Below are 26,303 nucleotides of genomic sequence, written 5' to 3' on the forward strand. Positions count from 1 at the left end.
TCCCTATATGAGAAACCGAAGAATAAGCAATTAAAGCCTTTAAATCCGTTTGATATAAACATACTAAACTAACTAATACGCCCCCAACCAAACTAATGGCAACCCAAACATAATTATTCTTTAATCCTACAGAAACCATTATTGAATAAACACGTAACAACCCATATCCCCCCAACTTCAATAATACATTATAGATCCTGATACTGGAGCTTCCACATGTGCTTTTGGTAATCATAAATGAACAAGAAATATTGGAATTTTTACTAAAAAGGCCAAGATTAAAACCAAGTAAAACATAATAGTAAACAAATTTACATTTCTTAACAAGCTTAACTCCAAATTACCACAAATTCTATATACATTAAACAACCCTACTAATAGGGGTAAAGAAGCTAATAAAGTATAAAACAACAAATATACCCCGGCTTGTAACCGCTCAGGTTGATACCCTCAACCTAAAATTAAAAACAAAGTAGGAATCAATCTACTTTCAAAAAACAAATAAAAAGAAAATATACTTATTCTTCTAAAAGTACAGTATAATATTAATATTAAAAACAAAACATAAATCTGAAATAATTGATTGTAAAATTTAACTCGATAAACCGTCTCTCTCGCCGTAATTATTAATGCACAAATTCAAAATCTAAATAAAATAAGTCCATAAGATAAAATATTCCCCCAAAACAGTAACTTAGATTACCAAAATTATAAAAAATATAAAAGTTATAAAATATATCAAAGACTGAACCACCCATCAATAATCAATTTTAAAACATAAGAGGATTAAAAATACAATTATAAATATAAACTTTAATATTGTAAAACTCTAAATGTTTGAAAAAATCATTACCAAGAGTTCGAATCATAGAAACCAACACAGATAATCCTAAAGCCCCTTCACAAACAGAAAATGTCAAAAAAACTATACTAAAATACAATTTATAATAAAAAAATTAAATATAAATAAAGCAACCCTAACAAACTCAACACAATAAATTCCAAACTCAACAATATAGACAATAAATGTTTACGTTTGGAACAAAAAGTTCACACTCCTATCAAAAATACTAGAATCAAGATAACTCAACTTATATTTATTACCATTGTTTTAGTAGCTTAATAAAAACACTGGTCTTGTAAACCACTATTAAGATTTTTCTTCTAAAACTCAGAGGAAAGAAAAATTCTTTTCACTAATCCCCAAAATTAATATTTTATACTTAAACTACCCTCTGAATCTTAAATTTAAGAATTCATGCTTCTAATCTTTTTAATAGTGTAATTTTTATACAAGCTAATCACCCTCTTGCTATAACCCTTATTATCATTGTACAAACATGTATTATCTCCATAACTGTCGTATTAATATCCTCCTCCTTCTGATTTTCCTACATCCCATTCTTGATTTTCCTAGGAGGTATATTAGTCCTTTCTATCTACATTACAAGTTTAGCTTCTAATGAGCTATTTTATACTTCTATAAAAACCTTTGTCATTACCTTATTATTAATCACCCTAATTTTAATAATTTCATCGATAAGAGATCCATAATTTACCAACATACTTACCAAAAATATGGACCTTACATATATTGATATAATATATAACTCTCTAAATACAGAAGCCACCCCTCTAGTATTAATAGCGTATGGATGTCCAGTTGTACTTTCTCTTAAAACAAATCACCACCAGCACTTTATACTATATAGCTGCATGGGTTATCCATAAACTAGATAGAGTAGCTGAGAACATCTCTCTTCTTGTACATGTGAAGAGTAGTTTTGCCTCAAAAACAACGAATTTACCACATGAATGGATAACAACAGTTAGAAATCATAATTTAATGCACTCAACTCAAGAGGTATTCAATGTTTGTCAAAATTGTGAAGTACCTTTTACAAACGCAGTGCCGGCAGCTACTTTCTTAATAAAGTAAATGTCATAGGTAATTCAGTACAACTGTCGTTAAGTAATTGAAGTTCAATATTTTATCTATTCATAACATAACAGGTGTACCATACAAATGTTTATGTTTATGTCAATAAGGTTACGTATTTTGACAGATGATATTAATAAAAATCTCAGTAAGACCAGCTCTTCTGCTGATCCTTGTTTCAAAAAAAAATGATATTTTGGTTCCTATTCAAATAGCTGTGAATGTATACATGTCAATCATGAGCTTACAGTTATATATACATGGACAATAGATGTCCATTTAAATTCTACATGAAAAATAGTTGTTCGTTTGTTTTTATTTCAGTGTCTGGCACCTAAATCCTGTAAGTCCGAATACACTTGCCTTTGGTTACGCTCCCTTAAAGACTCAATATGGTGGCTCCGTAAGTAACATTCGTGTCTTGACCTCCCTAGATTGACCTTGCTGATAGGGCTATCTTTGTCAAGCAGGTCGGTGGTGGGGAAGAGGAATCTCACAACTTCAGTGAAATCATTTCTAAATATTTGAGCGGGGTTTCAAGAATCCGATGATGTTCCTTCAAGAACGAATCATGCAATTCTATTCCAATCAATTTTTTTTATTTTTCAGATGTAATTCTTAAAATGTTTTCTCCTTCATGTAGTGTATAAATTAATGTACTCAAAGCTATTTTCGACCTAAATTTTATAAATTAACTGCCTTGAAACTGAAAAGATATGGCTTCAGATATTAACAACAAAGAAAACCCACATCACAAGATGACATAGACAATTTGTATTCCAGAATGTGTTTTTCGTGGACCACTATGAGAGGAACACCACGTGCTAACTTTGCCTGTGATTAGTAAGTATGTGAGCAACACCACGGGTCTGGGCGTAGCCTGTGAGTTGTACCACTATATGAGCGACAACGTGGGTCTGCGTTGCCCGTGATTAGTACCCACTATGTGAGGAACACCACGGGAATGCCGGCGCCCGTGATTAGTACACCTAGGTGAGGAACCTCATCGGTTTGCGTTGGCAATGAGTGGCGCCATTGTGTGAGAAACACCATAGGTCTGCGTTACCTTTACGACGTACAATAACTTGTGAGTAGTACCTTAATGTTTGGAACACCCTGAGTTTAAGCTACCTTTGATTATTACCGCAGCTCGAGAAATATCATGGTTCTACTTTACTCGCTACATGTACCATACTGAGGGGCCTTAGACCTGGTTTTCGGAACCCTTTATACATCAAGCATAATCGATTCAGGACTGTGCTTTATAAGTGGTCCCTTGGTCAGTAATACTATTATTTATGACCGCTTTTGAGTCGGATCCACTGTTTTTTGTTTCTTTGTTTCTTGTATTTTTTGTTTTTTGGGTTCATGTCCATCCATTCATTGTTCATGACATTTTTATTTATTTTGGTCAGTGGATTTTTTGAACTTTTTGTTGTTATTTCACTTCTTACCATTAGGGGCCGATGACCTCGATGTTAGGCCCCTTTAAACATCAAGCATCATCATCATCAATACATTTGTAATAGATCAAGCGATGAAGAAAGGCCATGAAAACTAGTACTCGTTGTTGAAATCCCATGACCAAATGTGGGCCTACACCCTATGGATGAGGACGCAGACGAATAATAAACCCACGGTACCCCTGCTTGTCCTAAGAGGTGACTAAACGGGGTGACCAAGGGCTGATTGAATTAGAACCATGACACTACTTGCGATTAGTACCACCACGTGGGGAACACCATGGGTCGCCTTTACTTGCACGTAGTACCACTATGTTGGGTACCAAATAGGATTGTGATTAGTAGCAAACGAGGGCTCGACGGCTTTTACAGTACCTGTGATTAGTAGCACTATATGAGCGACAACATGGGACGAGGGATCTCATGGTTCTGGCTTGCCTATGATTGGTACCCAGAGTCCGTGTGGTTAGGTGATGAACACCATAGGTTTGCGTTGCCTGTCAAGGGCGCCGCAATGTGCGAAACACATTAGGTCTGCAATACATGTGCGAATTTCATTTCCTGTGAGTAGTACCATAAGGTGTGGAATACCGCGAGACTACGCTGGTCTTGATTAGTACCGCAACATGATAAATACCATGGTTCTGTTTTTCATGTGATAAGTACCATTACGAGGGGCTGATGATTTGGATTTTGCACTCCTTTCGATTATAAACATCATCTTTTCAGTATCGTACTATAGAGGCAGTCCCTTGTTCAGTAACACTATTGTTCTACGCCAGCTCCTGTGCGTGTAAGGTACTTTGGGTCGGGTCCACTGATCGTTTTAAATTCACATCCATCCATCCATCCATCCATCCATCCATCCATCCATCCATCCATCCATCCATCCATCCATCCATCCATCCATCCATCCATCCATCCATCCATCCATCCATCCATCCATCCATCCATCCATCCATCCATCCATCCATCCATCCATCCATCCATCCATCCATCCATCCATCCATCCATCCATCCATCCATCCATCCATCCATCCATCCATCCATCCATCCATCCATCCATCCATCCATCCATCCATCCATCCATCCATCCATCCATCCATCCATCCATCCATCCATCCATCCATCCATCCATCCATCCATCCATCCATCCATCCATCCATCCATCCATCCATCCATCCATCCATCCATCCATCCATCCATCCATCCATCCATCCATCCATCCATCCATCCATCCATCCATCCATCCATCCATCCATCCATCCATCCATCCATCCATCCATCCATCCATCCATCCATCCATCCATCCATCCATCCATCCATCCATCCATCCATCCATCCATCCATCCATCCATCCATCCATCCATCCATCCATCCATCCATCCATCCATCCATCCATCCATCCATCCATCCATCCATCCATCCATCCATCCATCCATCCATCCATCCATCCATCCATCCATCCATCCATCCATCCATCCATCCATCCATCCATCCATCCATCCATCCATCCATCCATCCATCCATCCATCCATCCATCCATCCATCCATCCATCCATCCATCCATCCATCCATCCATCCATCCATCCATCCATCCATCCATCCATCCATCCATCCATCCATCCATCCATCCATCCATCCATCCATCCATCCATCCATCCATCCATCCATCCATCCATCCATCCATCCATCCATCCATCCATCCATCCATCCATCCATCCATCCATCCATCCATCCATCCATCCATCCATCCATCCATCCATCCATCCATCCATCCATCCATCCATCCATCCATCCATCCATCCATCCATCCATCCATCCATCCATCCATCCATCCATCCATCCATCCATCCATCCATCCATCCATCCATCCATCCATCCATCCATCCATCCATCCATCCATCCATCCATCCATCCATCCATCCATCCATCCATCCATCCATCCATCCATCCATCCATCCATCCATCCATCCATCCATCCATCCATCCATCCATCCATCCATCCATCCATCCATCCATCCATCCATCCATCCATCCATCCATCCATCCATCCATCCATCCATCCATCCATCCATCCATCCATCCATCCATCCATCCATCCATCCATCCATCCATCCATCCATCCATCCATCCATCCATCCATCCATCCATCCATCCATCCATCCATCCATCCATCCATCCATCCATCCATCCATCCATCCATCCATCCATCCATCCATCCATCCATCCATCCATCCATCCATCCATCCATCCATCCATCCATCCATCCATCCATCCATCCATCCATCCATCCATCCATCCATCCATCCATCCATCCATCCATCCATCCATCCATCCATCCATCCATCCATCCATCCATCCATCCATCCATCCATCCATCCATCCATCCATCCATCCATCCATCCATCCATCCATCCATCCATCCATCCATCCATCCATCCATCCATCCATCCATCCATCCATCCATCCATCCATCCATCCATCCATCCATCCATCCATCCATCCATCCATCCATCCATCCATCCATCCATCCATCCATCCATCCATCCATCCATCCATCCATCCATCCATCCATCCATCCATCCATCCATCCATCCATCCATCCATCCATCCATCCATCCATCCATCCATCCATCCATCCATCCATCCATCCATCCATCCATCCATCCATCCATCCATCCATCCATCCATCCATCCATCCATCCATCCATCCATCCATCCATCCATCCATCCATCCATCCATCCATCCATCCATCCATCCATCCATCCATCCATCCATCCATCCATCCATCCATCCATCCATCCATCCATCCATCCATCCATCCATCCATCCATCCATCCATCCATCCATCCATCCATCCATCCATCCATCCATCCATCCATCCATCCATCCATCCATCCATCCATCCATCCATCCATCCATCCATCCATCCATCCATCCATCCATCCATCCATCCATCCATCCATCCATCCATCCATCCATCCATCCATCCATCCATCCATCCATCCATCCATCCATCCATCCATCCATCCATCCATCCATCCATCCATCCATCCATCCATCCATCCATCCATCCATCCATCCATCCATCCATCCATCCATCCATCCATCCATCCATCCATCCATCCATCCATCCATCCATCCATCCATCCATCCATCCATCCATCCATCCATCCATCCATCCATCCATCCATCCATCCATCCATCCATCCATCCATCCATCCATCCATCCATCCATCCATCCATCCATCCATCCATCCATCCATCCATCCATCCATCCATCCATCCATCCATCCATCCATCCATCCATCCATCCATCCATCCATCCATCCATCCATCCATCCATCCATCCATCCATCCATCCATCCATCCATCCATCCATCCATCCATCCATCCATCCATCCATCCATCCATCCATCCATCCATCCATCCATCCATCCATCCATCCATCCATCCATCCATCCATCCATCCATCCATCCATCCATCCATCCATCCATCCATCCATCCATCCATCCATCCATCCATCCATCCATCCATCCATCCATCCATCCATCCATCCATCCATCCATCCATCCATCCATCCATCCATCCATCCATCCATCCATCCATCCATCCATCCATCCATCCATCCATCCATCCATCCATCCATCCATCCATCCATCCATCCATCCATCCATCCATCCATCCATCCATCCATCCATCCATCCATCCATCCATCCATCCATCCATCCATCCATCCATCCATCCATCCATCCATCCATCCATCCATCCATCCATCCATCCATCCATCCATCCATCCATCCATCCATCCATCCATCCATCCATCCATCCATCCATCCATCCATCCATCCATCCATCCATCCATCCATCCATCCATCCATCCATCCATCCATCCATCCATCCATCCATCCATCCATCCATCCATCCATCCATCCATCCATCCATCCATCCATCCATCCATCCATCCATCCATCCATCCATCCATCCATCCATCCATCCATCCATCCATCCATCCATCCATCCATCCATCCATCCATCCATCCATCCATCCATCCATCCATCCATCCATCCATCCAAAGATTTTGGGTTTTTAATTTGTCGTTTCATTTCGTCTCATTAGGGGCCGATGACTTAGATTTTAGGCGCTTTTGAACAACATGGTTCATGTTTGTGGGTTACTGTAGTCACGTCCCATTTCGTGAACCATGGGCAACGGCTGAGTGGCCTAGTAAGTGGTCCTGAGAGTCGGGATACCAGTTGTTATGGAATGGGAATGGGCATCTCGGACATATTCTGAGTCGTGGCAATCCTTGTGCTCAGGCGGCTAGGACTATACAATCCACCGGTGGTCCATAGCCCGTTAGAGGAGAGATCCTCACTTGGACTATGTGCAAGTAGGGTAGCATCCTGCTTCATGAATCGACCGAGCTCAGAACATTTTAAGCAAGCCTCGGACCTATGGGAGTAACGGAGTCCCACTCCCATTTGACAGGCGAGGGACTCCTTGGAAACAACTTGGCGAACGAAATGGAATTCGATGGGGAGCTATCAATATTAATGGGGCTTATCGAAGAAAGAAAGTAGAACTGTCTGAGTCATCAAAGAGGATGCATCTGGATGTGCTAGGAGTAAGTGATATTCGGGTAAGGGGAGATAACGAGGAAGAAGTAGGAGATTATAAAGTGTACTTGACGGGTGTTAGAAAGGGAAGGGCAGAGTCTGGGGTAGGGATCTTTATCAGGAATACCATTGCACGGAACATAGTTTCTGTTAGGCACGTAAACAAGCGAATGATGTGGGTAGATTTGTCAGTTGGAGGAATTAGGACTAGAATTGTGTTCGTGTATTCACCATGTGAGGGTGCAGATGAGGATGAAGTTGACAAGTTTTATGAAGCATTGAGTGACATCGTGGTCAGGGTCAACAGCAAGGATAGAATAGTGCTAATGGGCGATTTCAATGCGAGAGTTGGGAATAGAACTGAAGGATACGAAAGGGTGATTGGTAAATGTGGGGAAGATATGGAAGCTAATGGGAATGGGAAGCGTTTGCTGGACTTCTGTGCTAGTATGGGTTTAGCTGTTACGAATACATTCTTCAAGCATAAGGCTATTCACCGCTACACATGGGAGGCTAGGGGTACCAGTTCCATAATAGACTATATCTTAACAGACTTCGAATTCAGGAAATCTGTTAGGAATGTACGAGTTTTCCGCGGATTTTTCGATGATACAGACCACTATCTGATCTGTAGTGAACTAAGTATCTCTAGGCCTAAGGTAGAGAAAGTGAAATCTGTCTGCAAACGAATAAGAGTAGAAAATCTCCAGGACGAGGAAATTAGACAGAAGTACATGGATATGATTAGTGAGAAGTTTCGAACAGTAGACAGTAAGCAGGTTCAGGATATAGAAAGTGAATGGGTGGCATACAGGGATGTTGTAGTAGAAACAGCAAGGGAATGCCTAGGAACAACTGTGTGTAAAGATGGGAAAAGGCGAACATCTTGGTGGAATGATGAAGTGAGAGCAGCTTGTAAACGTAAAAAGAAGGCTTATCAGAAATGGCTCCAAACAAGGGCCGAGGCAGACAGGGAGTTGTATGTAGATGAAAGAAACAGAGCGAAACAAATAGTTGTTGAATCCAAAAAGAAGTCATGGGAAGATTTTGGTAACAACCTGGAAAGGCAATGTCAAGCAGCAGGGAAACTTTTCTGGACAGTAATAAAGAATCTTAGGAAGGGAGGGAAAAAGGAAATGAACAGTGTTTTGAGTAATTCAGGTGAACTCATAATAGATCCCAGGGAATCACTGGAGAGTGGAGGGAATATTTTGAACATCTTCTCAATGTAAAAGGAAATCATCCTGGTGGTGTTGTGAACAGCCAAGCTCATGGGGAGGAGGAAAATGATGTTGGTGAAATTATGCTTGAGGAAGTGGAAAGGATGGTAAATAAACTCCATTGTCAGCAGGAATAGATGAAATTAGACCTGAAATGGTGAAGTATAGTGGGAAGGCAGGGATGAAATGGCTTCATAGAGTAGTAAAATTAGCATGGAGTGATGGTAAGGTACCTTAAGATTGGACAAAAGCAGTAATTGCACCTATCTATAAGCAAGGGAACAGGAAGGATTGCAACAAATATCGAGGTATCTCACTGATTAGTATACCAGGCAAAGTATTCACCGCCATCTTGGAAAGGAGGGTGCGATCAGTTGTTGAGAGGAAGCTGGATGAAAACCAGTGTGGTTTCAGACCACAGAGAGGCTGTCAGGATCAGATTTTCAGTATGCGCCAGGTAACTGAAAAATGCTACGAGAGGAATATGCAGTTGTGTTTATGTTTCGTAGATCTAGAGAAAGCATATGACAGGGTACCGAGGGAAAAGATGTTCGCCATACTGGGGGACTATGGAATTAAAGGCAGATTATTAAAAGCAATCAAAGGCATTTATGTTGACAATTGGGCTTCAGTGAGAATTGATGGTAGAATGAGTTCTTGGTTCAGGGTACTTACAGGGGTTAGACAAGGCTGTAATCTTCCACCTTTGCTGTTTGTAGTTTACATGGATCTTCTGCTGAAAGGTATAAAATGGCAGGGAGGGATTCAGTTAAATGGAAATGTGGTAAGCAGTCTGGCCTATGCTGACGACTTCGTCTTAATGGCAGATTGTGCCGAAAGCCTACAGTCTAATATCGTGGAACTTGAAAATAGGTGCAATGAGTATGGTATGAAAATTAGCCTCTCGAAGACTAAATTGATGTCAGTAGGTAAGAAATTCAACAGAATTGAATGTCAGATTGGTGATACAAAGCTAGAACAGGTCGATACTTTCAAGTATTTAGGTTGTGTGTTCTCCCAGGATGGTAATATAGTGAGATTGAATCAAGGTGTCTTAAAGCTAATGCAGTGAGCTCGTAGCTGCGATCAACAGTATTCTGTAAGAAGGAAGTCAGCTCCCAGACGAAACTATCTTTGCATCGGTCTGTTTTCAGACCAACTTTGCTTTACGGGAGCGAAAGCTGGGTGGATTCAGGATATCTTATTCATAAGTTAGAAGTTACAGACATGAAAGTAGCAAGAATGATTGCTGGTACAAACAGGTGGGAACAATGGCAGGAGGGTACTCGGAATGAGGAGATAAAGGCTAATTTAGGAATGAACTCGATGGATGAAGCTGTACGCATAAACCGGCTTCGGTGGTGGGGTCATGTGGGGCGAATGGAGGAGGATAGGTTACCTAGGAGAATAATGGACTCTGCTATGGAGGGTAAGAGAAGTAGAGGTAGACCAAGACGACGATGGTTAGACTCGGTTTCTAACGATTTAAAGATAAGAGGTATAGAACTTAAAATGAGGCCACAAGACTAGTTGCAAATCGAGGATTTTGGCGACGTTTAGTAAATTCACAGAGGCCTGCAGACTGAACGCTGAAAGGCACAACAGTCTATAATGATAATGTATGTATGTATGTATGTATGTATGTATGTATGTATGTATGTATGTATGTATGTATGTATGTATGTATGTATGTATGTATGTATGTATGTATGTATGTATGTAAACAACAAGTATCAATCAATCATCAATCATGCCATTCTATTTTAATCAATTTTCTTTTTACCTTCCAGGTAGTTTATAAATTTATTTACTCAAAGTTACTTTAGGCGAACTAAAGAGCCTAAAAGTTGTTGGTTATGTAACATATATATAAGAAACAAATTCAGCATCTCAACGTAGAGAATCTGTAGTTCAGGATGTACGATTGAGTGTATTTCGTGGACCAGAATGTGGAAGATCATTATATGTTAGTACATTCGCAAAATATATTTTTATGAAGAAAGGAAATGAGAAGAAGTACTCGATGTTTAAATACTATGATTAAATGTGGGTTTTTTGTAAGGCTGGAGTATACGAAATTTATACCAGAGACGATTTGAACATAAATTTGGACTGAATAAGGAGAGAACTCCAACATTGCTGTACGAAGATTTAAAATCGTGTTACAGCGCTCGATAGCTGCAGTTGCTTAAGTGCGGCCAGTATCCAATATTTGGGAGACAGTGGGTTCGAACCCCACTGTCGGCAGTCCTGAAGATTGTTTTCCGTGGTTTCCCATTTTCACATCAGAAAATTACAGGGGATGTACTGTAATTAAGGCCACTTCCTTACAATCCATAGGCCTTTCCTATGCCATCGTCACCATAAGCCTATCTGTATCGGTGCGACGTAAAGCAACTTGTTAAGAAAACAACGTATTAGTCAGAAACTGCCCAGAAGGCACTTGGAATGGTAGGATGAAGAAGGGAAGACATTGAAAGAATGAGTAAAATGATGCTTAGCTGAAATGGTTGAGCTCTATATAGCAAGAAGACGGAGACCAGCACAACACAATTAAGGGAGAATTAAACACGGGGTTATTCGAGCTTAAGACGAGTCTTGTGAGAATAACTGTGGCGAGGTAGAACGTTTAGTTGGATATAACAGGGCATCAGAAGTTTCGAAATCCATACATCAAGTGAGAACTCCTTCTAAAATTATAATAGCAACCAGAATGATTCTGAATGGGAAAGACATTTTGAAGTTCTTGCAGAGGGCAGAAAATGATATTCAGTAGAAAGGAGTGAAGTATCATATTATAACATAACATGGAAAAGGTGACTGAGAATGAAGCATACCAGGCCCTCCACAATTCAAAAATGGCAAGGCGCCTCTTCCTGAAGGTACAGTAATAGAATTATTGAAATATGGAGGAACTAAAGCAGAAAGGGAATTGGAGAGATTAGACGAACTATACAGGAATATCATGGCTTCGGTGTGTGGTTTGCCCAGTAGTGTAGTAAATACCAAATTAGAAAGGTTTTCACATGTTGTTGTATCTCAACAGCGGGCGGATTTTAGTGCTGAAAAAAATTGTGTGGTTATTATATTTTGTGTTCGCCAGACATACCAGAAAATGATGGGGAATGTGCAGGATCATAACATGGTGTTTGTTGTTATAGAATAGGTTTTGCGCCAAGGAAGTTATTATAGAAAGCACTGGGAAATGACGAGAATGTGCCGTGGATGTAAGGCAGTTGCGAAGTTTGGCAAGAACTATCAGATTAAAAAAAGAAATAAAGGATTAAGGCAAGGGATTTCTAAGTCTTCATCTGTGTTCAAAATTTACTTGGAAGTTGCTCTTCGCTATTAGAATAGGCAGTGCAGAAGTTTGGGTGTGTCAGTACAGCATTAACCCACACATTCCTGCTGACGTCAACTTGCCGTATGGTGCGCTGAGATACAATAATAAACTCGTTTTTTCATTCATTGAAAAGGCTGGGGAGCTGGACTGAACGGCGATTCAAACTTTGAATCCGGGTACTGACATCATAATCATCATCACGCAATTATTTTAAATGTAAATATACCCCCTGTGGGTGGGAGACGCACATGTAGAATACACCCGCAGTATCCCCTGCCTGTCGTAAGAGGCGACTAAAAGGGGCCCAAGGGGCTCTCAACTTGGGAGTATGGATTGGCGACCACGGGGCCGTTAGCTGAGTCTTGGCATTGCTTCCACTTACTTGTGTCAGGCTCCTCACTTTCGTCTATCCTGTCCAACCTTCCTTGGTCAACTCTTGTTCTTTTCCGACCCCGACGGTATTAGAACATTCGAGGCCTAGGGAGTCATTTTCACACCCTTCGTGGCCCTTGCCTTTCTTCGTCCATTACTTCATTTTTCGCAGTGACGGATCCCTTCTTTTTCTCTCTCTCTACCCCCTGTGGGTGCGGGACGCAGACGAAAAATGCACCAACGGTATCCCCTGCCTGTCGTGAGAGGCGACTAAAAGGAGCGACCAAGGGATGATCGTCTTAGACCATGAAACTACTTTTGATTCGTACCATCACGCGGGGAACACCATGGGTTGTATGTACTTGCAAGTTGTACCACTATATTAGGTACACAATAGGTTTGTGATTATTAGCAGCAGTCTCTGTGTGTGGACTGTGGGTTCCCAGTACCCGTGAGTCGTACCCATGTGAGCAACACCACGGGTCTGGGCGTTACCTGTGAGTTGTACTTATTATGAGCGACACCGTCGGTCTGTGTTTGTCTGTGATTAGTACCCACTATGTGAGGAACACCACGGAAATACCCGCGCCCGTGAATAGTACACCTAGGTGAGGAACCTCATTGGTTTGCGTTGGCTATGAGCGGTGTCATTTTGTGAGAAACACCATAGGTCTGCGTTATCTGTACGAGGTACAACACTTGTGAGTAGTACCATGATATTTGTAACACCGTGAGTTTACGCTACCTTTGATTAGTACCGCGACTCGAGAAATACTATGGTTCTACTTTACTAGCGATAAGTACCATTCTGAGGGGCCTTTGACCTGAATTTTAGACCCCTTTAGACATCAGGCATCCTCGATTCGGGATTGTGCTTTATAAGTGTTCCCTTGGTCAGTAATACTATTATTTATGGTATTTTTTTGAGTCGAATCCACTGTTTTTTTTGGCTTCATGTCCATCCATTCATTCTTCATGACTTTTTAAAATTATTTTTTGGTCAGTGGATGATTTTAAACTTTTTTATGTTTGTCATTTCATTTCGTGCCATTAGCGGCTGATGACCTAGCTGTTAGGCCCCTTTAAACAACAAGCATCATCATCATCATCATCATTAAATATAAATAAGGTTTGTAAATATAAATAAATATTCTGTCATAGATCTGTTTTACCTATGTACTATTTACAGATCAACCACAAATGGTTATACAGTCCTCCAGTCAAAAATGCCTCAAGCCAAGTGGTTCAAGTCACGTCACAGATAGGGCCTAAACTATGTCCCATTCAGAGATCAAGATTTCATATTCAGCAAAATCTACTGCTTTTATAAGTATGCAGGGTCTTTTATATAAATCCAGACTGTCCAAGCGGCGTTTCTACGATCTCCGAGTCTTACGCAACTGTACGGAAGGCGCGCGGATAGATTCTGACCTTGTATATAGCGAGCACGTGTTCGACCAAGCTACAATAGCCAGTCTGAATCTCAGCTGTTAACATGATGAGACAGTTATCATTGCAACACCGTATTTTCATATGCAAAGGTTATTTTAAGTACGAGTCGGCTCGACGAGTACGTGATGCACCTGTTCAGCAATTTACTGGAGAAGTGCCACCTTCATGAGCACAGATTCACATAATCTGTATATATAAGATAACTTGTACTGACTGACTGACTGACTGACTGACTGACTCATCATCGCCAAGCCAAAACTACTGGACATAAAGAAACGAAAATTTGGGCATACATTCCTATTAACATGTAGGTGCTCTCTAAGGGAGGATTTTTGGATACTCCGTCCCTAAGGGGGTGAAAAGAGGGGTGAATTTTAAAATGAGGATATCTGTATCTCAAAAACTTAAAAGTTTATAGACGTAAAAGTTGGTATTTGGAATCTCCTTTGAAAACAAAGAAACACGTATGTTTTGTTTTCGGAAAATCCCATTAACGGGGCTGAAAAAAGGGGGAAATGGGGTTGAACACCTTTTATGAGGAGACTTATATCTCAAAAACTGAAGATGTTACAGACATGAAAATTGAAATTTGGAACCTTCTTTGAAAATAAACAAACACGTATTTTTGTGTTTTTGGATAATCCGATGAATAGGTGGTGAACAGGAGTGACAAACGGGATGAATTTAAAAAAAAGACTATATCTGCAAATTATCTCAGACACGTAACATATTACAGATTTGAAAACTGGTATTTGGAATTTCCTGTAAAAGTAAAGAAACACACACACACATATATATCTTGGAAAGTCCACTTACGGGGAACTGAAAAGGTGGGTGAATTTTTAAAATTAGTGTATCTACAGTATCTCAAAAACTTAACATGTTGCAGACGTGAAAATTGTTGTTTGGAATCTCCTTTAAAAATAAGAAAACACGGATTCTTTTGGTTTCGGGAAAACCCCTTAACGGAGGGGGTGAAGGAATTGAAAAATGATTGAATTATTTGTGGCCACGAACCTACTACGCTGGCGTAGCAAGAGGAGAGGCGATACTCCCACGTGGCGCGTCCCAGGTGGCGGATAGGGGGGTCCTAACCGGCTTGCCGGCGGACTTGAGGGAAATAAAATACCTCTCGCGGACCAAACACACTATCCTCTACGGGTGGGGGACGCACATGTACAACACACACGCGGTATCCCCTGGCTGTCGTAAGAGGCGACTAAAAGGGGCGACCAATGGATGATTGAATTAGAACCATGAAACTACTTTTGATTCGTACCATCATGCGGGGAACTCATGCGGGGAACACCGTGGGTTGCATGTACTTGCGAGTAGTACCACTAAATTACGTACGAAATAGGTTTGTGATTCGTAGCAGTAAAGAGGCTGGCCTGGGGGTTTCCAGTACCCGTGCGTCGTACCCAAGTGAGCAACACCGCGGGTCTGGGTGTAGCCTGTGTATTGAAATGAACGACACCGTCGGTCTGCGCTGTCCGTGATTAGTACCCACTATGTGAGGAACACTACGGGAATACCGGCGCCCGTGAGTAGTACACCTAGGTGAGGAGCCTCATCGGTTTACGTTGGCTGTGAGTGGCGCCATTTTTTGAGAAACACCATAGGTCTGCGTTCCCTGTACGAAGTACAATACTTGTGAGTAGTACCATCTTGTGTGCAACACCGTGAGTCTTCGCTACTTTTGATTAGTACCCCAACATGACACATACCATGGTTCTACTTTGCTCGCGACATGTACCATTCTTTGGGGTCATAGACACGGATTTTGCACCCCTTTAGACTTCAAGCATCCTTGTGCTTTATAAGTGGTCCCTTGGTCAGTAATACTATTATTTACGATCTTTTTTTAGTCTGATCCACTGTTTTGTTTTTGTTTTTTGTTGGGTTCATGTCCATCCATTCATTCTTCATGACATTTTTTATTTTATTTTGGTCAGTGGATGAATTTGTACTTTTTGTTATTTCATTTCGTACCATTAGGGGCCGATGATCTCGATGTTAGGCCCCTTTAAACAACAAGCATCATCATCATCATCATCATGAATTATTTGTATGAGAATATATATTAACAAATCTCAAGATGTTATAAACGTAAAAACTGGTGTTTGGAATCTCCTTTAAAAAGTAAGAAACACGTATTTTGTGGGGAATCGCCTTGTAAAAGGGGGGGGGGGGGCGATGAAAGAGGAGATGAATTCATTTTACGGAGATACATATATTTCAAAAACTGAAGATGAAACAGTCCTGATAATTGGTATTTTGAAGCTCTATTAAAGAAATGGGTACTTTTTTTTTTTTTTTTTTTTTTTTGGAAAATTCACTTGAATGGGGTGTGTGAAAGGAAGTAAAAATATTGAATTCTTTATCTGGAGAGACTTATATATCAAAACTGAAGGGTACAGACGTTGAAATTTGTATTTGGAATCTCCTTGGGTGGGGGTGGGGGAGGGAACTAACTTAACGGGCGGGAGTGGAGTGAAAAAGGAGTTGACTTCTTTTCACGAGGATACTTAGGTCTCAAAAACTGAAGGTGTTACAGACATGAAAATTTGTATTTGGAATTTTATTTCAAAGTAAAAGGACACGCAATCTTTTGGAAAATCCAGTTAAGGGGGATGAATTAATTGAAAAATGAGTTGAATATTTTGTATGAGGATACTTATATTTCAAACAATAAGGATGTTACAGACGTAAAAATTAGTATTTGAAATCTCCTTTAAGAATAAAGGAACACGGATTTTTGGGGGGCAATCAAATTGGGGGCGTGGGCGGTGGAAAAGGATTTTATTTCCTTTTCATGAGGATATATATATCTCAAAACTGAAGATATTACAGTCGTGATAATTGGCATTTGGAAGCTCAATTATAAATAGAGAAACAAGTATTTTTGGTTTCCGGAAAATTCACTTAAGGGGGGAGAGTGAATCGAAGTGAAGACATTAATTCTTTTAATGGAGAAACTTATGTTTCAAAAACGTAATGTTACACGCGTTAATATTTGTACCTGGTATCTCTTTTAAAAATAAGGAAACACGCGTATTATGGACGGGCTGGGAGGGGGAATCAACTTAATGGGCTGGGGTGAAAAAGGAGTGGAATTCTTTTTATGACGATACTTATATCTCAAAAACTGAAGATGTTATAGGCATGAATGTTTGTATTTGGAATCTTCGTTGAAAGTAAAGGAACACGTGTTCTTTTGTCTTCGGAAAATTCTCTCAAGGAGGGTGAATGAATTGAAAAATTAGTTGAATTATTTGTGTGAGGATTCTCATATCTTAAAAAGTAAAAAATGTTAAAGACGTGAAAATTGGTATTTGGAATCTCCTTTAAAAATAAAGAAACACGTACTTATGGGGAGTGGAGAATCAACTTAGCGGGTAGAAAGTGGGGTGAAAAAGGAGATTACTTTTGCTAGTTGTTTTACGTCGCACCGACACAGATAGGTCTTATGGCGACGATGGGACAGGAAATGGCTAGGAGTGGAAAGGAAGCGTCCGTGGCCTTAATTAAGGTACAGCCCCAGCATTTTCCTGGTGTGAAAATGGGAAACCACGAAAAACCATCTTCAGGGCTGCCGATAGTGGGGTTCGAACCGAGATTACTTTTTTTATGAGTATACTTATATCTCAAAAACTGGAGATTTTACATACATCAAAAGTAGTATTTGGAATCTCCTTTAAAACTGAATAAACATGCAATTGAGTTTGTCGGATTATCGACGTACGGGGTGTGGGGTTAAAAGTAAGTAAATAAGGAGTTGAAATATGTTTATGAGGATACTTTTTCTTAAAAAGTCGGTATTTTGAATTTCCTTTCAAAATGAAGAAACACGTTTTTTGGTTTTGAAAATTCCACATAAGGCGTGAGAGGGTTCGAAAGAATTGAAGAAGAAGAAGAAGTTGAATTCTTCTTATGAGTATACATTTATCTCAAAAACTGAAGGTGTTACACACGTACAGGCATGAAAACTGATATTTCGAATCTCCCCTAAAAATAATGAAACACTTTCTTTTTTGTAAAATCCATTTAAGGGGCTGAAATGAAGTTGAAAAGCGGGTGAATTTTTCAAATGAATACCGGTATATCTACATAATGTGTCAAAAACTTTATATGCTAGAGAAAAGAAACTTGGTATTTGGAACGTCCTTAAAAATACAGGAACCTGTACATTTTTGTTTACGGTGAAGGCCTCAACGGGGGTGAAAAGAAGTGAAAATAGTTGAATTATTTTTATGAGGATACTGTATTAAAAACTGAAGATGTTACAGACGTGAAAAGTGGTGTTTGGAACCTCCTTTAAAATAGAAACATGTATTTTTTTCCGGAAAGTACACTTAGATTATTATTATTATTTATTTTCCACTAATTGTAGGTACAATTTATGGGTGGTGGCACGCCCCCTCACACAAGTGATATCGAAATGGTGTCCGGCTAGTGACACAACAAGCGTATCACAACAAGGAAGCAACAACATCAAAATGCAACCAAAACACAGGGAAAAATTTAAAATAAATGTGGAAGAGTGAATATTTAACACAAGGGACACATTTCCCGAGGAAAAAAGGGTGGGATCAACAAGGGAACCAGAACAAGCATCTACAAGAAAAACTTGTACACCCTTTTCAAAAAAACTGTACTATAATTAACTCAAAAATTAATACAATCTAGTACATCTTTAGCAGCAAATAAATAGGTGAAACAAATAAGTTTTATCTAGTTAGAGGATATATAGAAGTTTCGAGTAAATAATATAAATGCATAATCATTCTGTTTCTTTTCTATTAAAAAGAGAAATCTGGATATATACAGTTTTTTTAAATTAGAACGAATAATTTATAAATTCTGAGGTGAGGTTTTTGGCAAATATATATACCATCTCTTAAATTGAATAAATAAATAAATAAATAATTTATGTACATAGTAGAACATTTAAGAAAATATAATTTTTAAAACGAAATACTAACCCTTGCGACCTAATTAAGAAAGGAGCTCCTTGAATAAACCTAATATCTATTACTTTACATGGTATCTACACTTAAAAAATAAATTGTCTAAGGACCATTCTTAATGGAGGGTTCACTACACCGAACGCGTAGCAGAAAATGATAAATGCAAAACGCATCGTACGAATCAATCACCAAGACATCTCTGACGAAAAATATCTGTCACATAGCATACCCCAGAAATAGAACCGAATAGCATAGTAAAATTAAGCACCACCAATATAAAACCACGAACAGAAAGAAACGAGAAGTCATCGTTCATATGCCGTACACTTCAAGAGAGAACCGGTCAGGAAATACAAAATGTTAGTAACCACATACTCAAATACACGCTCGTAAGAGAGCAACAACAACTAGATCCGGACACAACGGCATTCAGAGGCAGACTTTCCACGCGATAAGATAATAATAATAACAATACAACAGTTACGTAACGACAGGCAAAGATGAGGGCAGATAAACAACAATGGCAGACAGACACGGTTCGAGGAGATAAGGCGACTCAACAAAGCAAGAATGATGACACGAACGTATTAAAGCCCTCCATTAACAATGTCCTTACATTCTACAGAAACATTACTCATAAAATGAATAACACCGAAATTTACAACCACGAAATAGACCAAAATATAACTATATACCATAAATAACTTTTAATAATAATAATTATTATTATTATTCGGGAAAATTAGTGTCAACAGAGATTGCTCGGTACACAATTTAAAATGTACAGTGACAGAGGAGAAACTGACCCGTAATAAAATAATGAAAATAAATAGAACAAGATGTCACAAAAACTTCAACGTCACACACCGGCAGAATTTGCAATCACGGACGGCAATAAATCAAATGAAAACACCAGCATAAAGGAAACGTCACGAGAAACACAAACACAGTTAGCAGAATAAAACTAAATAATATGAAAAATAAAATGGGAAAAGACCAAAACACACCAAGAGTGTAACGGACGTCACAATGCACACCCCACGGCTCCAAAATACAAGTCCCGTAACGAAAATGAACGAACATATACTGACTGACAGAGCAAATGCAACACCAAGAAGGAGTGGTTCGAAAGGGATGAAAGTTGGGGAAAAAACAGAGACGGCACGGACGAATAATTGATGTTTATTTCAAACCGATATGCAGGTTACACAATGCGCACGGCATCGACTCAGTAGGATGTAGGACCACCGCGAGCGGCGATGCACGCAGAAACACGTCGAGGTACAGAGTCAATAAGAGTGCGGATGGTGTCCTGAGGGATGGTTCTCCATTCTCTGTCAACCATTTGCCACAGTTGGTCGTCCGTACGAGGCTGGGGCAGAGTTTGCAAACGGCGTCCAATGAGATCCCACACGTGTTCGATTGGTGAGAGATCCGGAGAGTACGCTGGCCACGGAAGCATCTGTACACCTCGTAGAGCCTGTTGGGAGATGCGAGCAGTGTGTGGGCGGGCATTATCCTGCTGAAACAGAGCATTGGGCAGCCCCTGAAGGTACGGGAGTGCCACCGGCCGCAGCACATGCTGCACGTAGCGGTGGGCATTTAACGTGCCTTGAATACGCACTAGAGATGACGTGGAATCATACGCAATAGCGCCCCAAACCATGATGCCGCGTTGTCTAGCGGTAGGGCGCTCCACAGTTACTGCCGGATTTGACCTTTCTCCACGCCGACGCCACACTCGTCTGCGGTGACTATCACTGACAGAACAAAAGCCTGACTCATCGGAGAACACGACGCTCCGCCATTCCCTCATCCAAGTCGCTCTAGCCCGGCACCATGCCAGGCGTGCACGTCTATGCTGTGGAGTCAATGGTAGTCTTCTGAGCGGACGCCGGGAGTGCAGGCCTCCTTCAACCAATCGACGGGAAATTGTTCTGGTCGATATTGGAACAGCCAGGGTGTCTTGCACATGCTGAAGAATGGCGGTTGACGTGGCGTGCGGGGCTGCCACCGCTTGGCGGCGGATGCGCCGATCCTCGCGTGCTGACGTCACTCGGGCTGCGCCTGGACCCCTCGCACGTGCCACATGTCCCTGCGCCAACTATCTTCGCCACAGGCGCTGCACCGTGGACACATCCCTATGGGTATCGGCTGCGATTTGACGAAGCGACCAACCTGCCCTTCTCAGCCCGATCACCATACCCCTCGTAAAGTCGTCTGTCTGCTGGAAATGCCTCCGTTGACGGCGGCCTGGCATTCTTAGCTATACACGTGTCCTGTGGCACACGACAACACGTTCTACAATGACTGTCGGCTGAGAAATCACGGTACGAAGTGGGCCATTCGCCAACGCCGTGTCCCATTTATCGTTCGCTACGTGCGCAGCACAGCGGCGCATTTCACATCATGAGCATACCTCAGTGACGTCAGTCTACCCTGCAATTGGCATAAAGTTCTGACCACTCTTTCTTGGTGTTGCATTTGCTCTGTCAGTCAGTGTAAATTACGCCTCACAAAATAAGTACACCAAAACCGAGGCGCACACAAAATTTAGAAAAAACAAATCGACGAATAAATAAGATGCAGTACTTACAGAAATGAATAACACAAATGACCAAATAATCCATAAATGAACAGTGCACCAAACAACCACCCGTCACCTGACAAAATACTACATTAAACTCTACATCCTTTTCATAAAATTAAAATATAACTACATATTTATATTGACAACTAATCACTGAAAAGGGGTGCACCACACCACTTTATCCGATTCCCGTAGCAACGAAATCCATCTTGCAATATATCGCAGACATTACAAAGCGTCTAACTCCAGTAAGTTCAAATAGCAGACAAGCAGACAGTCGTTTGCAGAATGCAGAGCGCTCGGCGCCCAGCCGACACTTCAGAGAGTCAGGCGCTATCTGTCTAACAGCGTTCAAACACACCACAAGTTCCACTGCGCGCGCATAGATGGCGTTAACGTACACATTTCAGGCAGTTGAATACACTGTGTTACCAACATAGGAGTGTAAAATGTGCCGTGCATATGGTCCAACAACACATACGAAAAGTCCAAATATATTATGCACCGGGCGAGTTGGCCGTGCGCGTAGAGGCACGCGGCTGTGAGCTTGCATCCGGGAGATAGTAGGTTCGAATCCCACTATCGGCAGCCCTGAAAATGGTTTTCCGTGGTTTCCCATTTTCACACCAGGCAAATGCTGGGGCTGTACCTTAATTAAGGCCACGGCCGCTTCCTTCCAACTCCTAGGCCTTTCCTGTCCCATCGTCGCCATAAGACCTATCTGTGTCGGTGCGACGTAAAGCCCCTAGCAAAAAAAAAAAAAAAAAAAATATATTATGCAGATATACGAAGACGTACACCGTTAGATTTCAAATTTATCAATTAATTATAACTCCTCAGTGGTGAATAGAGAAGGGGCACAGCCCCACATACACGAAAGTGCCTCCATCACCACTAGATGGGGGCGGGGGTGGGGCGAAGTACGGATCAAGAGGTTGAATTCTTTTTATTGGGATACTTATGTATCTCTCACAAACTGAAGATGTTACAGATGTGGGTATTTGGATTCTCCTTTAAAAATAAAGGAACGTGTATTCATTTTTTCGACTTGAGAGAAGACTGTTTCTCACATGTACAGTTCTATGTCGCATGGTCGTCTTAGCCCCAAAAGGTAACACCACAAACATGGTTTACAAAGAATTTCTGCGGTAAATGAAGCTCAATTTTTGGGTGAGTTTTTATACTTTAGTAATTTTCAGATTTATTTATTTAGCGTATGATGAATACAATATTATTTACAATATATACAACTACCATCTCAAGCTCGTAACTAAAGTTCCATGTCAAAATTTAATAGCCAGAGAAGAGCTTCGTTTGAGACACAGTTTAAGTCCTCAATAGAGCCTCCGTAACTACGCAAAGGACACTCAAATGCAAGGTGTTCCACTGTCTGTTCCCCTTGTCCGCAGTCACATTGTGGTGATGTCTTCCATCCCCATTTGAAGAGAGTGGCTCCACATCTACCTTGGCCGGTCCTAATTCGATTTAGCATCCTCCACTGCCGTCTGGGAAGAGAAAAACCATCTGGGCACTTGCATGGGTTCTCAATGATGTGTTTTAACAGAAGAAAATCTACAAGACATTGGTCCAAATCTTGAAGTCACCGAATAAATCACCACAAACTTAGCACAAGTAAGGGATTCAGTTTCTTTTGCACACAGAGCTACAAAGATGTTGCACATCAAACCGTTTACATGGGGCCATTGTCTAAAACCTGCTGATCCAGCCAAAAGAGTTAGATATTGTGAGTGGTATCTTACATCAATGAATGATCGTTTATTCCGTTCACAGCTTGTGTTGTTCTCGGATGGGGCCTGGTTTCATCTTAATGGTCGTGTGAACAGTCATCTCGTTATTGGCGTGCAGAAAATCGTAGTGGTGTTCATGAAGGCCCTCATTATGAAGGATGACACATCCAGAAACTTTTGTAAGGTAAGATTGTATACACGCTTAATGTAGGGCGGCCGTGCGCGACTTAAGTTGGGTTGAGGCAGCTGCTGTGGCGAGGAGTACAATCACCATGCGCTAGGTCTGTGTTTATAAGAGAGATCCTGTATTTCTTTGACACATATTCCATCCCAAGTCCTGGAAATCTATACCGGTAATAAGGCCCGGAGGCTTCTGTGCCGCTTCAGGCGAATTTGAGCAGTTGGGTGTAGTGAATAGATGGATAGGATGGGTAAGTGCGGTGATGATTGTTGTTGTTCAGTCTTTCTTGCCTCTATTAGTAGCTTTGACACCCTTCAAAGAAGGAGTTTATCGGCAAATGAAAAGAAAGGGAAATTAAATTTGCAAAAGTTAAAGACTTCACAGGCCTCGCAGAGCTAAAACTTTTTATCAGAACAGATGTTCAAGTAAAATGATGACAAAGACATTTCAAATTTACTGAATAATAAGAGATGTCTTTGGTTCTGGAAGTGATATTCAATTTCTTTGTTTTTTCATAAACCGATATAAGATCAAGAGAATTTTACACGGTACATTACCCATCATATAAATGAGAAAATGTTTTCTCAAACTATACAAAGTACGGTAATGTATTATTTCCCTGTGCTAAAGTACTGAATAACAATATTTCATGTTTTAGAAACTCTTCTTCTTTCTTTCCTGGGGTCAATTTCAGACTTAATCCCTTCATGAAAGGTAGTTTCTGATTCCAGGAACCTACTACGCTGGCGTAGCAGGGGGAGAGGTGATACTCCCACGTGGCGCGTTCCAGGTGGCGGATAGGGGAGTTCTAACCGGCTTGCCGGCGGACTTGAGGGAAATAAAATACCTCTCGCGGACCAAACACACAACCCCCTGTGGGTGGAGGACGCGTACAAAGAATACACCCGCGGTATCCCCTGCCTGTCGTAAGGGGTGTCTAAAACGGGCGACCAACGGATGATTGTCTTGGAACCATGAAACTACTGGTGATTAGTTCCAACACGCGGAGAACATCATGGGTTGCTTTTACTTGCGCGTACCCCCTGCGGGCGGGGGACGCTGATGAAGAATACATCCGCGGTATCCCCTGCCTGTCGTAAGAGGCGACTGAAAGGGGCCGAAGGGGGTCTCAACTTGCGAGTGTGGATTGGCGACCACGGGACCCTTAGCTGAGTCTTGGCATTGCTTCCACTTACTTGTGCCAGGCTCCTCACTTTCGTCTCTCCTGTACGACCTCCCTTGGTAAACTCTTTTTCTCTTCCGACCCCGACGGTATTAGAACATTCGTTTCCTACGAGTCTTTTATTTTCACGCCCTTCGTGGCCCTTGCCTTTCTTCGTCCCTTACTTCATTTTTCGAAGTGACGGATCCATTCTTTGTTCTTATTTTTTTCTCTCTCTCTCTAACCCTGTGGGTGGGGGACGCACACGAAAAATGCACCCACGGTATCCCCTGCCTGTCGTTAGCGGCGACTAAAAGGGGCGACCAATGGATGATTGAATTAGAACCATGAAACTACTTTTGATTCGTACCATCATGCGGGAAACACCATGGGTTGCCTGTACTTGTGAGTAGTACCACTAAATTAGTTACGAAATAGGCTTGTGATTAGTAGCAGTAAAGAGGCTGGCCTGGGCGTTTCCAGTACCCGTGCGTCGTACCCAAGTGAGCAACACCGCGGGTCTGGTTAGTAGTCTGTGAGTTGTACCGCTATATGAGCGGCACCGTGGGTCTGCGTTGCCTGTGGTTAGTACCCACTATGTGAGGAACACCACGGGATAGTGTAGTTAGTACACCTAGGAGAGGAACCTCATCGGTTTGCGTTGGCTATGAGTGGCGCCATTGTGTGAGAAACACCATAGGTCTGCGTTCCCTGTACGAAGTGCAATACCGGTGAGTAGTACCGTGAGTCTTCGCTAATTTTGATTAGTACCCCAACATGACAAATACCATGGTTCTACTTTACTCGCGACATGTAACATTCTGTGGGGCCTTAGACGTGGATTTTGCACCCCTTTAGACATCAAGCATAATTGTGCTTTATAAGTGGCCCCTTGGTCAGTAATACTGTTATTTACTATCTTTTTTAGTCTGATCCACTCTTTTTTTGTTTGTTTGTTTTTGTTTCTTTGTTGGGTTCATGTCCATCCATCCATTCTTCATGAATGTTTTTATTTCATCTTGGTCAGTGGATGAATTTGAAGTTTTTGTTACTTCATTTCGTACCATTAGGGGCCGATGACCTCGATGTTAGGCCCCTTTAAACAACAAGCATCATCATCATCATTACTTGCGCGTAGTACCACTATATTAGGTACAAAATAGGTTTGTGATTAGTAGCACACAGGAGCATCGAGCGGTCGGCTTTTGCAGTACCTGTGATTAGTACCACCATATGAG

The sequence above is a fragment of the Anabrus simplex genome, chromosome 4, assembly GCF_040414725.1.
Source record: "Anabrus simplex isolate iqAnaSimp1 chromosome 4, ASM4041472v1, whole genome shotgun sequence".
NCBI lineage: Eukaryota > Metazoa > Arthropoda > Insecta > Orthoptera > Tettigoniidae > Anabrus > Anabrus simplex.